Here is a 13,468-nt window from a genome sequence, read left to right as displayed (position 1 = left end):
CTACTACAAACTTTCAGTGCTGGTAACACGAGCAGCAGCGACGAACTGGACGTAGGGACTTTCTGTCTAAACCAGTATAAACCTCGTGTCCTCTAAACACATCATTCGAGCCAGACGCGCAATACTAGAAATTTACTAGTTGGTAACTCGAAACACCGACAGAGCTCTAGGATAAAGGGAGGAGAGAGAGGAGGAGGAAGAGGAGGAGGAGGAGGAAATGGTAAGGAGAGACATGTCTTCTCGTGATCTAACATAAAGAAGAGTATAGGGACTGATGTAAACCTATGAACCGTTGGTGAAAACCTCCTTAATTTTTACAAAAAGTTCGTGATACGAACCAACTGTGAGAATTATTTTCACCAATAGTTTCATCAGAAATCGACGGTGATATATTATCATAAATAATTTTTAATGAACCATTGGTGAAAATATTGCTGTAAAAATATTTTTATGTAATAATATACTTACATTACTTTTTATAATGCTAGGGCAATTCTCCGATCACTATTCTACACACATGTGTTTTAGCAACAGTGCCAACATACGATGTCGTCTTCGTGAAGGCTCTCGGTTAGGGGAGGGTAGCAGGCTTGCAGGGCGGAATGGCACCACCGGCCGCCAGCAGTGGGGCAAACAGGCTTAGGCGGTGGTGGTTCGAGAGCGGTGAGGCACGGCGGCAGCGGACGCCGACGGTCGGGTGATGGAGGACAACCGGTGGGCAGGGTATGCGGTGGCGGCAACCAAGCACAACGTCAGTGAAGATTGAGGTTGTGGCGAGGAGGTGGGTGGTGAGGTTGCTGGCAATCTGGGTGGCGGGGGCGAGGCCGGCGGGGGAAGGGAAAGTTGGGGAAGATGACTAGATGAGAAAAAAGATGCGAGAAAGACAACCCACGCGTCGGTATCTGAACTAACACGCGCGCGTCAAATAAAGGGGGTCCGGATAATTTAGATAAAGATTAAGAGGCTACAGTAAAAGAAAAAGTAAGGTTAGGAGAGAGCATGGCACGAATGCATGCACGGTTGACCGGATCAGATGAACTTGAGATGGGAGAACTAGCAGCCTGTTTGTTTGGTCGTGGCTTATCGTAAATGATCGTAAATTTTCAACCGGAACAGTATTTTTCTCTCACACAAACTAGCCAGCAGTACTTCTTCACGAATCAGCAATGAAACGAACCAGCTAATCGAACATGCTGTAGATTCTTTTAAACATCAGGCATCCATATTCATCCACGTGCAGTCAGTGTTGTGTGCGCTAGCTCGGTTGTACACCTGGCCTCTCCTGGATCCACGTGACAGCGATTGGGATGGAATAATCACTGAACAATGACAACTGTATGCGCAGGGTTAGAAACTTAGAATAATAAGGAATCAGGAAACCAAGACATTGTCGTCCTTAATTGGAAGCGAGCAGAGGCGCACGCTTATGAGCGAATCTCTCTCTCCACGTAAGCCTGATCAGGTCACCCGCAGTCTAGGTACGGCGAATAGGGGAGCTCGCAACAAAATGTGCGTGTGCGTGGGTGTATGCACTCGGTGAGAAATTTCACAAATTGAGAATTCATGAGCCTTTCAAGATTTAACCCACATGTCATCGATATACGAGTGTCAAATCTTAAAAGGGCTCACGAATTGGATGTCAGATGATATCAAAGTCTCTCTGCTAATACGGCTGCGTCCAACTAATGGTGTCGACCTCCATTCCCCAGGAGCGAAGCTAGAGCAACTATGAGGGGTGTGCTTACTTGCCTTGTGGGCGCTAGGATTTGTGACGTATATGAGGTGTAAATATGGTGGAAATTTAGCTTTCACCATTGTATTTTTATTTTTACGTGGGTCGGCCACAACCACTGGATTGCATGTAGCTCCTCCCCAGCCATTGCCTCAACCATCCGGAGCTCTGCTGAGGGGTCTGACTGGTTGGTCAACGGGGTCAAGGTGTAGATGCCACATCTCAATACGAGGGATGCACTTGTTAACCATTGTTTGAGGCTAAGACATGAACGGAGAATACGCCACGACCTGCACTATGGTTGTCCTGTGTGGAATGGAAGATGACGGCTGCTAATGTGGCGGCATTGCTCCACTAACCTAGTATGTTCGTTTGGCTGCGGCTTGTCGTAAACGATCGTAAATTTCCAGCCGGAACAGTATGTTTCTCTCACACAAACCAGCCAGCAGTACTTCTTCACGAACCAGCAACGATACGAACCAGCCAACCGAATAGACGTGGGCAAACCACTAGGGCAAGTCCCTTCCCCTGTCAGTAGATTTGATGGGGGATGGGTCTGAACTTTCTGCCACTCACCCATGATGTACAACAGCAGTGGAGGAGAGGGTGAAGCAACATTAGTGGAGAGCCTCATCCTGTTTGACTGACATGTGGGGCCCTATACTTTTTCTTATGCGGTCTCATAATCCCTAGACATTCTCAACTGTCTCGCTCCTGTTTTTAACTCTGAGTGCAAACCAGAGGTTATGGTGCCTAGGAACATGAATACATCCACATTGGACGTAGGGATCATTATCTAAACCAGTATACATCTCTAAATCTCTTAGTGTTAAACCATCTGAACTAACACGCTATACTAAATTTACTAGTTTGTGATACGAAACACACCGACATGAACATTTACGCAATATGCTAGAAGCTATTAGCCCCCTAACGACATAGGACACTAAGTCACAAGAGGCCTCGCTAAGGGCCTGTTTGGATACCCCAAACTAAAGTTTAGTCCATATATAGGTATCTAGACATGTGAACTAAAAATGGACTAAACTTTAGTTTCTACTCCAACTTGCAATTAGTCCATTAGTTGGCAAATGTGGACTAATGTGACTAAAAAGTGTCCATGAGTCTATGTGTAGGGTTTTTTTTTTTTTACTTTTACTTCACTTTTAGTCCATGTATCCAAACACCATTTGACTAAAAGTGATCCACATAAACTTTAGCTCAACTAAATTTTAGTCCATCTAAACTTTAGTTTTAGATCATCCAAACATGCCCTAATTATTTCACCTCCACGGGGCTGCCCTCCGACTCTGCCGAGAAGGCGCTCACGAGTTGCTTTGGAGAAGGTAGCTACCCAAATCTGCCTCGCAAGTCCCATCCCGTATATTCAGCTGGAAACAGGCCCAGTTTGACAGGTTTGGTTGTGAGTCTCTGTTGCAACTAACCACAAGCTTGACAGTAGTTTAATTAGTTCATCTGATGACACATTTATGCATTTGGAAAATGCATCACCGCCTGCAAGTCCTCCTTGGTACTTGGGCTACAAAATTGCACCAGCTGGTTTGTTGTTAATTACACTACCTGTCGCAGGATGGCTGGCGTGGTCAAATTAAAGCCCTATTCCTTCCCATGGTCTGGCTGGCCTGGGGTGACTCCACGCAGTGGAGGATCTGTTGTTGCATTGCATCTGACTGACTGTCTGACTGATGAATAAGACGAGGGGATTAAAAATTCCGGGTCGTCTGATCGCATCCTTTTGTAACGACCTTGCTAGCTTTATTTGCTGCCCTGCCATATAGAGTAATTATGTGATGATGACAGGGTATCGAATAGAGAAAACGGCCGGCCAGAGCTAATGAGCAGTGAGACCGGCCATGGCGTGGTCTTGAGTAGATAAAAACAAACCGAAACTTTACGAGCAGGTGCAGTTAATTAATCCGAGATGAGGGGCTAAAGTATGGATTTTGCTCTGCAGAACTCGGAACTGCAGTAGTGTAGAAGAGTGCTACAGCATAGTGCTACGCACAGCAGCACAAGTAAACATCTGCTGAACCAAACGAATGCATGATGAAGGTTGAACAAAAGCAAGATTTCCGGGCGGAGATTCAGCGTTGTGGGTGTGGTGCGCAGAGATAGCGGTGGCAGGGCAGCGGTCATTAGCGCCATGATTAGTGCCAGCCGAGCCGAGAAGAGGACAGAGACAGACAGACAGACAGGCAGGCCGGGAGCAAGGCGAAGCAAAGAAAAGAAAAAGGAGGCTCTTAATCTTTGCTTTAGCTTCACCTGTTCACCAGCTAGCCTAGTAGCTTTATGTAGCGTAGCTTGAGGTTTGAGGGCCCAATGACCCATGCCATGCCAGCAATGCAACTGCTGCTCCTCCTACTGCATACGGACTCAATCGGATTAAAGTTGCTGTTTGCAGTACATGGTCTGAAAAGCAAAAGTTGAGTTCTGTTTGAAATCAAATCAAATCATCATCGGAAATCAGGACTCAGCGGCACGAGCACTTAGCAAAGCGGGTCCGACGCCCGACCCCAGCAGCCCAGCTTGCTTGCTGTACTGTAATGCTGCGGGTCGCCCGGCTGCCAGCCGGCATCTGCTTCTGCTGCTCGGCTCGAGACCTGCCCGCTGCTGCTGCTCTTTTTTTTATCTCCCTGAACTCTTACGGTTCTTTATTTATATATATATAAAAGCTTTGCCAAGATTTTTATTAGACGAAGAAAGTAAAAAGACAATTGCCGGCTCAGTTTTTTAAATAGAAATTGAGCGAGAAAAACTATACAAACGAGGAGAGTGTCCCACTCAACCCGTGCAACTTTGAAAATGCATTCATTATGCGCAACCGGATGATCGAGTATAATAGGGTTTGAAATTGCTGCTGCTGCTCTTTTTTTTTCCCTGAACTTATATATATATTTTTTAGAAAGAACGACAAAAGTTTTGCTAAGATTTTTATTAGACGAAGAAAATAAAAAGACAATTGCCGGCTCAGTTTTTTCAATGAAATTTGAGCCAGAAAAACCATACAAATAAGGAACTTTGACTGTGCATTCATTATGCATTAGAAAGCACTTCGAAACGCGCAACCGGATGATCGAGTATAATAGGGTTTGAAGTCGAAATGGAGGAATGCCTCGATTCAACAGGACAGGCAAGCAGGCCGGCAGGCCGTCCGTCCATCCGGAACAGCCTGTGCCCAGCTGTAGTCCAACCCAAGTACCCAACTAATAAGCTTTTTTAGTTGCTCAAAAAAAAAACTAACCAAGTTTTCAAAAAAAAAAAGAAAAGAAAAGAGCCAACCACACTTTTAAAATTTTCCCTGGAAAAAAATAGAAAAATAGTTAACCATCACTGCGCGCGTCATCGCCCTGCTTGTCGACCACGAGTCTGATTAATCACGGCACGGGACGGGAGTGTAGCAGTGTAGTAGTACGTGACTTCCAACTGGGTCCCGCATGCCTTGGACTCACCGAGCAGTCAGACAAACAAGTAGTAGTAGTACTTGTATTCTTTTCATCATTAAAAGAAAAAACACACACATCACCTGCGATTGGAGAGCGAGCGGGGAATCCCTATGATTGCGTCCGTGCGACCTCTTCTCTTGTCTTCTCCTTTCTTTCGTGCTCTGTTTGTCTTCTCCGCTCTTCGTGTTATGTTTCTCAATATATATTTATATACGATCGAATATATGCACAGTTGCAGGTCAAATCCTCTACCCAGTGAGTATAAATGTTCATATAGACCGAGGCACGACGGCCAGGCACGAAGCACGCTATTTTGGTCCGGCCCAAGCACGGCACGGCCCGATGATCAGTGTGGTAGAACCATCTAATCTAATACCCTCCCAAGAGTACTTGTCTTTCGTTAGACACTAAGTAACCAAGAGAGTGCACTAAATCATGATGTTTCATCGAGCACACCGCAAAGGAGAACTCGAAATTCCATATTTTTTCTATTAGGATCATAAATGAGATAATAAAGCTTATAACATTCTTAAACCATTTCTTACATCACTTTATTACAGCAACTGAATATTACCTCAATTGATTATAACAACGGAATATAACAATGTTATCAGAGTTACAGAGGAAACAAAGATTAATTTAATGACATGGTAGAGTATTAATATAGTGGATATTTATATACGAGAGATGCTAGCAGATTTTATATCTTTTTTAAAAAAACCTTTAGTGAGGGTCATAAATAAACACTACGGTCGTAGCGTGAAAGAAATCATCTCTGAGTCCACCAGAAGGTTTCCACACACAAAAGTTAGTTCTATGTATCCTCCGATCACCTGCAACAGGGGGAATAAAACCCTTAGTACTCGATTATACTCAGCAAGATGTATCCGATAGGAGAAAAATAAAAGACTCCAAGGATATGCAAGGCATATTTGACTTGTGGGTTATTGCATCAGCGGAAGCATTACTAAATGTGCGTCCTTATATTAAATTTTATTAGCAGTCATCATTAGTTAATTAAGCATCCATTCTATGTAAGCTCCTATGCTACTTTCAAGCAGGTGGTGAGCAATCAGAACCATTTTACCGTCTTTCATATTTTAGTTCTTACTACGATGCTAGACTATAGCCAAGTCAGTATCGTCTCGCACAAACGGCGATTCGTGAATCAATGTATCCTAGCTGGGTACCCCGAAACACACGCCATGTTTAAACCCTAGGCACAAACAAGACCAACCCATTCTACTCCTATCACAGGGTCCAGGTCCCGTCTAAACTTAGACTCCAAGCCCCCACACTTAAGACCCCGCCTCAGTATGGTGCCTATACCTCCACCTTTCCTCGCCTCCAATCAGCCGGTCTGGAAAGAGCCAGAACCCGCGATAAGAGCGTAATGAGCCTTCCCGCTTCCATAAGCAAGTATATGCTAAGAATAATAAGTCTGTGACCTGACTACCATCCACAGCAATGTACGGTCCTTAATCGACAGAGGCAAAACAAATGCAATCCGAGTATTGCTCGAATGCCTAACCAAGTCCAGATCCAAAGTACCTTTCTGCCCGGTCTCTAATTATCATCCATATATATTTCATGTGATGGTAATATAATAACAACAATAATATTTTACCTATCTCTCATGAGTGATAGGTAATCACTCGATTTCTACCGAATCCTATAGCATAGCCATCTACATAATTCTCACATACTAGTAGGACTCATAGAATAAGGATATATATACGCAAGTGGTTTTCATTCAACTCCTTAAAATTTAATACACAAGCATAAATTAAAGTGCAGAATAATAGGGGTTATACATCGGGGCATGCCTAGGTAAGATATAACCAAAAGTTAGCATTCCATCGGCACCATCCTTTCCGCTACTCCGATCATCTCCACGATCCATCGTTGTTCCTATTATGATATACGTGGATGCAATGCAGAGACGTAAATAATCAACGGCAACTGAAACTCTTAGAAATACGATTACGCCTCGCAAGCTAACGAGATAGCTCTAATAACTAACATGCTAGGCAACGTATCCATGTCGTCAAGTAAGGTTTCGTTTATGGAAAATGCTTTAGTCCTACAATCCCAAGGTGTTTTGGCTTATTATTGATTAAATTTATATATTTGAACTATGGCTCATTTAGCTACCATAGCAAATTAATTATTATGAAGCTACAAAAAATACAGTGAGCACCTCATAATATTAGGAAGCTACTGTGAAATTTCTAGAAATAACACTAGCACTGATTAATCATAAAATTTTCTACAAGTTTATACCTTAACAATATTAAGCATCTCAATTTAATTAGATAACTCCTAAAAATACTATAAAACTATGTGAACAAGATATACTGACAGATAGATCATGATTTTAGGAACCTAGCAAAATTTATTTCACAATTTTTGGTCAACTACACAAATTTATATGGAATTTATGAGTTTGCCTTAGAAACTAAATTAAAAATGTTTTAGAAAAAGGGAGAACCAATGGCCACAATTTAGCCCAGCAGACCACGCGGGGGCATGATCGCGCGTCAGCAGGGCAGCCCAACTGGCCCGCTATGCCAGCCCGGGCGTGCATTTTGCAAAAGAGTCCCTGGCTTATTAGATTACTACATGGCGATTTCGAGCACTATTGCACTAGAGATACGTTTTACATCGAGCACCCCCAAAAACCCTACCTTCTCACTGAGTCGGTCCCCGATGCCCTATGCATGATGCCGTGGCTTCGGTCGGCATATCACGGTGAAAGCTCTAGTTTAGTTTTGGTAAATTGATGAAACCCTAAGTGCTAACCTAGTTTATCAAAGTGATCATGAGATAGGTAGCACATTCTAAGTGGTGAAGCAAATAAAGATCATGACATGATGATGGTGATGCCATGGTGATGATCAAGTGCTTGGACTTAAAAAGAAGAAAGAGAAAAATAAAAGGCTCAAGGCAAAGTTATAAGTTGAAGGAGCCATTTTGTTTCGGTGATCAAGACACTTAGCGAGTGTGATCACATTTAGGTTCGATAGCTGTACTATTAAAAGGGGTGAAACTCGTATCGAAATACGGTTATCAAAGTGCCACTAGATGATCTAACTCATTGCATATGCATTTAGGATCTAGTGGAGTGCTAACACCCTTGAAAATATTTTGTGAAAATATGCTAACACACATGCACAAAGGTGATACACATTATGTTTAGCACTTGAGAGCAACAGTTCAAAACTTTACCGGTGGAGTGTCCGACGGTGCCACCAGCGCCCTATAAAAAAAGACAGGGTTTCATAGAGTACACCAGACGCTGGTCACACAGTGACCGGACTCTGACCCTACGTCCGGTCAGTAGCAGCTATGAGCACACGGTCTCGGTCTCATGACCAGACGCTAGCGCGAAGAGTGATCGGATGCTTAGGGCCTACGTCCGATCAGTACGGATGTACGCTGACATGGTAGTGTGAGGAACAACAGTGACGCATGGCAGTTGGGAGCTCTCTGGAAACGACCAGACTCTGGCTTGTCTGCGTCTGATCGCTTATAATCGGACGCATCCGATCGCAACTGGAACCTTACTGGAAGTGATCGAACGCTGGGGTCCTATGTCTAGTCCTACACTGTAGAGCATCCGGTCATAACTTAAGTGCACTAATGACCTTTGAGATCAGACGATCAGCATTTGAAGCAGGGGCCACGTGGCGTGTATCGCGTGACCGGACGCTGGGGTCCTATGTCCGGTCGATCTGACCGACGTGTCCGGTCGCCTCATTTTTTAGTGGACTGTGGAGCCAACGGTTCTATTTCATGGAGGCTTCTATTTAAGCCTCATGGCCGGCTCAAGCTCACTCTCTTGGCTATTTGCATTGACATAGGAACCTTGTGAGCTTAGCCAAAGCCCTCCCACTCATTTCCATCATTGATTCATCATCTTTGTGAGATTGGGAGTGAATCCAAGTGCATTACTTGAGTGTTTGTATCTAGAGGCACTTGGTGTTCGTGTTTCGCTGTGGGATTTGCTTGTTACTCTTGGTAGTTGCCTCCACCTAGATGGCTTGAAGCAGTGAAGATCATCGAGCAGAGGTTGGTGATTGTCTCCGGCTCCTATCATGGTGATTGTGAGGGGTTCTTGACATTTCCTCGATGGAGAGCCAAAAGGTACTCTAGTAAATTAGTCATGGCTTATGTGATCCTCATCTTGTGTTAGTTGTGCGGTACCCTATTGAGGGTTTGGCGTGTGATACCAATTAGCGCGTGAACCTCCAAGTGAGTGTATCGCCACAACGAGGACTAGCTTACTGGAAAGCAAGTGAACCTCAATAAAAAAATAATTATGTCATCATTTGATTCTAAGGTGATTGGTCTTCATTGGTATTCATTCTTGTGATTGATCGGTTCATTCCTCAACTCAGCGGTATAACCATCTTGCTCTCTCTCCCTTTATATTACCACAAATTAGTTGTCAAGCTCTTTAGTGTAGCTAGTCGTGAGAGCTTGTTAGTTTGGTTAGTGTGGCTCTTTAGTTAGCCTTTGAGAGCAAACTAACTTAGTGTAGTGACATAGCCATTGTGTGGATAGAGACTATATAAACTAAAATTGTGGTAGGTGACTTGCATTTTTAGTAGGCTAGCGCAACACTCGCTTCGCCTCATATTTGTCTAACCAGTTTGCTAAGTGTTGTTGTAGAAATTTTTATAGGCTATTCACCCTCCTCTAGCCATTAGGACCTTTCACACGGCCACACCGACCTACCGAGGGCCAAAAATACGCGTCCATTGGGCCAACATCGACCCACGGACCAACACGCAATGGTGGGAGGCGGCGGAAGCTCCAACGGTGTACTACCCAACCCTAGCCTCAAAGACGGTGGATCCATACGGTGGCTAAAAGCTCTAGTTTGGTTTTGGTGAATTGATGAAACCCTAAGTGTTAACCTAGTTTATCAAGTGATCATGAGATAGGTAGCACATTCCAAGTGGTGAAGCAAATGAAGATCATGACATGATGATGGTGATTCCATGGTGATGATCTAGTGCTTAGACTTGAAAAGAAGAAAGAGAAAAACAAAAGGCTCAAGGTAAAGATATAAATGATAGGAGCTATTTTGTTTTGGTGATCGAGACACTTAGTGAGTATGATCACATTTAGGATCCATAGTCATACTATTAAGAGGGGTGAAACTCGTATCAAAATATGGTTATCAAAGTGCCACTAGATGCTCTAACTCATTGCATATGCATTTAGGATCTAGTGGAGTGCTAACACTCTTGAAAATGTTTGTGAAAATATGCTAACACATGTGCACAAGATGATACACTTGGTGGTTGGTATATTTGAGCAAGGGTTAGGAACTTCACCGGCAGAGTGTCTGCCCGTAGACTGTGGATAGTCCAATAGTCCCACCGGCGCCCTAAACTCAGGTAATCGTAGTCACTGTAAGTGATCGGATGCTGGTCTCTAAAGGACCGACGTGTCCGGTCTATAGCAGCAGAAGAAGCGTAGCGTCGGTCGTCAACCGGATGCTGGCGCTGAAATGACCGGACACTGGCTGGCTGCGTTCGGTCACACTAACATAGTATGCATCGGGGAAATGCCAAGTGACCGGATGCTGGATGAGTCCGGTCGAGCATGATCGGATGCGTTCGGTCGTGAAAAATCATTTCTAGATGCTTACTGGAAACGACCGGACGCTGAGGTCTAGCTTTCGGTCACTTTGAGCTGCTACGTCCGATCATCACATGACCGTTGAGATCGAGCGCTTAGTATTTGAAGAGAGAGGACACGTGGCACGCATCGCGTCACTGGATGCTGAGGTCCAGCGTCCGGTCAATATGATCAGAGCGTCCGGTCACCCCGTGTTGTGCCCAGTGAAGAGGTACAACGACTCTATTTTGTGGGGACTTCTATTTAAGCCCCATGGCCAGCTCAAGCTCACTCTCTTGGCCTTTTACATTATCATAGCAACCTTGTGAGCTTAGCCAAAGCCCTCCCACTCATCTCCATCATAGATTCAACATCTTTGTGAGATTGGGAGAGAATCCAAGTGCATTGCTTGAGTGTTTGCATCTGGAGGCACTTGGTGTTCGTGTTTTGCTGTGGGATTTGTTTGTTACTCTTGGTGGTTGCCGCCACCTAGACGGCTTCAAGCAGCGAGGATCATCGAGTGGAGAGTGGTGATTGTCTCCGGCTTCGATCGTGGTGATTGTGAGGGGTTCTTGACCTTTTCTCGGCGGAGAGCCAAAAGGTACTCTAGTGGATTGCTCATGGCTTGTGTGATCCTCATCTTGTGTTGGTTGTGCGGCACCCTATTGAGGGTTTGGCATGTGAAGCCAATTAGCACGTGAACCTACAAGTGAGTGAATCGCCACAACGAGGAGTAGTTTGCTGGCTAGCAAGTGAACCTTGGTAAAAAATCATTGTGTTCATCATTTGATTTCGAGGTGATTGGTCTTCATTGGTATTCATTCTTGTCATTGATTGGCTTCTTCCTCGACACGATGGTATAAACAAATTGCTCACTCTCTTTACTTTACCGTAAACTAGTTGTTAAGCTCTTTAGTGTAGCTAGTTGTGAGAGCTTGTTAGTTTAGTTAGTATGGCTCTTTAGTTAGCCTTTGAGAGTACATTAATTTAGTGTAGTGTCATAGCTTTTGTGTGAATAGAAACTATACAAACTAGAATTATGGTAGGTGGCTTGCTATTTTAGTAGGCTAGCACAACACTTACTTCACCTCATAATTATCTAACCGGTTTATTAAGTGTTGTTGTAGAAATTTTTAATAGACTATTCACCCCCTCCTCTAGCCATTAGAACCTTTCAAGTGGTATTAGAGCCAAGGTCACCATGATTTGAGGCTTAACAACATTAGGTGTAAAATGGCTCAAATCAACAACACCAAGAAGCCACCCTAATTTGATGACATAAATTATCCGTATTGGAAATCAAAGATGACCACACATATCAAGTCAATCAATAGAAAAGTGTGGAAGGTGGTAGAAACCAAAATTGAGATTGGTGATCTAGAGAATCCCACCGTGGCTGAAAAAGTGCTTCTCCAAAACAATGACATTGCTCTAAGTGTCATTCATGATGCAATTGATGAGAGAACATTTGAGCAAATCAAGAATATTAAGATAGCTCATGAGGCTTAGAAGAAGTTGGAAGAATCATTTGAGGGCACTCAAGCCATGAAGGGTGCAAAGGCATACATTCTCAAAAAGAAGTTTGCAAGCTTTAAGATGAAGGAGGATGAGAGTGTGCCGGAGATGTTTCAGAGGCTTCAAGTGCTTATCAATGATCTCAAAGCACTTGGAGAAGAGGTGAAGGACAAGAACTTCTCCCACAAGTTCTTAAGATGCTTACCTTCAAGATTTGGCACATTGGTCACTATTCTAGTGAGGAGTGGTTTGGACACCATGACACCAAACCAAGTGTTGGGAGATATAATGACCGATGATACATATAGAGATGATGATGAGAAGGAAGAAAAGAAGGAGAAGAAAGATGAGAAGAAGGATAAGAAGAAGAAGAGCGTGGCATTCAAGGCCACATCATCCAAGGGCAAGGCAAAGCAAGATACATCAAGTGAAGATGATAGCTCATGGGATGATGATGATGAGAAGATGACTCTCTTTGTCAAGAAATTTGGCAAGTTCATGATAAAGAAAGGGTACCGTGCTAGAAGAAAGAAATCTTCATCCAAGAACAAGGAAGAGTCAAGAAGATGCTTCAAATGTGGAAGCAAATATCATCTTGTTGTCAATGCCCATACAATAGAGACAATGATGATGACAACAAGAAGAACAAGAAGAAGGACAAGAAGGAAAAGAAAGAGAAGGACAAGATGACCTTCAAGAAGAAGAAGGGTGGTTCATATGTGGTCACTTGGGATAGTGATGCTTCCTCAAGTGATGATGATGATGATAGTGATGATGACAAGACCACCAAGAAGAAGGCACTTGCAAGCATTGCAATCAATGAGAAGCCTTCTCTCTTCGACACTCCATCATGTTTCATGGCTAAGGCCACTAAGGTACAAAATTGTGATGATGGAAGTGATGAGGAACATGATAATAAAAATAAAAATGAAAGTGATAGTGATGATGATGAACCTACTAAGGATGAACTATTTGACATGATAAAAGATGCTAAAGAACACTTTAACATCAAGAGAAGGGAATGCAAAAGCTTGCGTAAGGAACTAAAAGCCCTTAAGCAAGCCTTTGATGAGCTCAATGCATTTCATGAGAGGCTAGAGGAAGCCCATGATAAGCTTAGCAAAGC

This window comes from Miscanthus floridulus, chromosome 3 (genome assembly GCF_019320115.1).
Source record: "Miscanthus floridulus cultivar M001 chromosome 3, ASM1932011v1, whole genome shotgun sequence".
NCBI lineage: Eukaryota > Viridiplantae > Streptophyta > Magnoliopsida > Poales > Poaceae > Miscanthus > Miscanthus floridulus.
Note: the sequence above shows the minus strand (reverse complement) of the source record.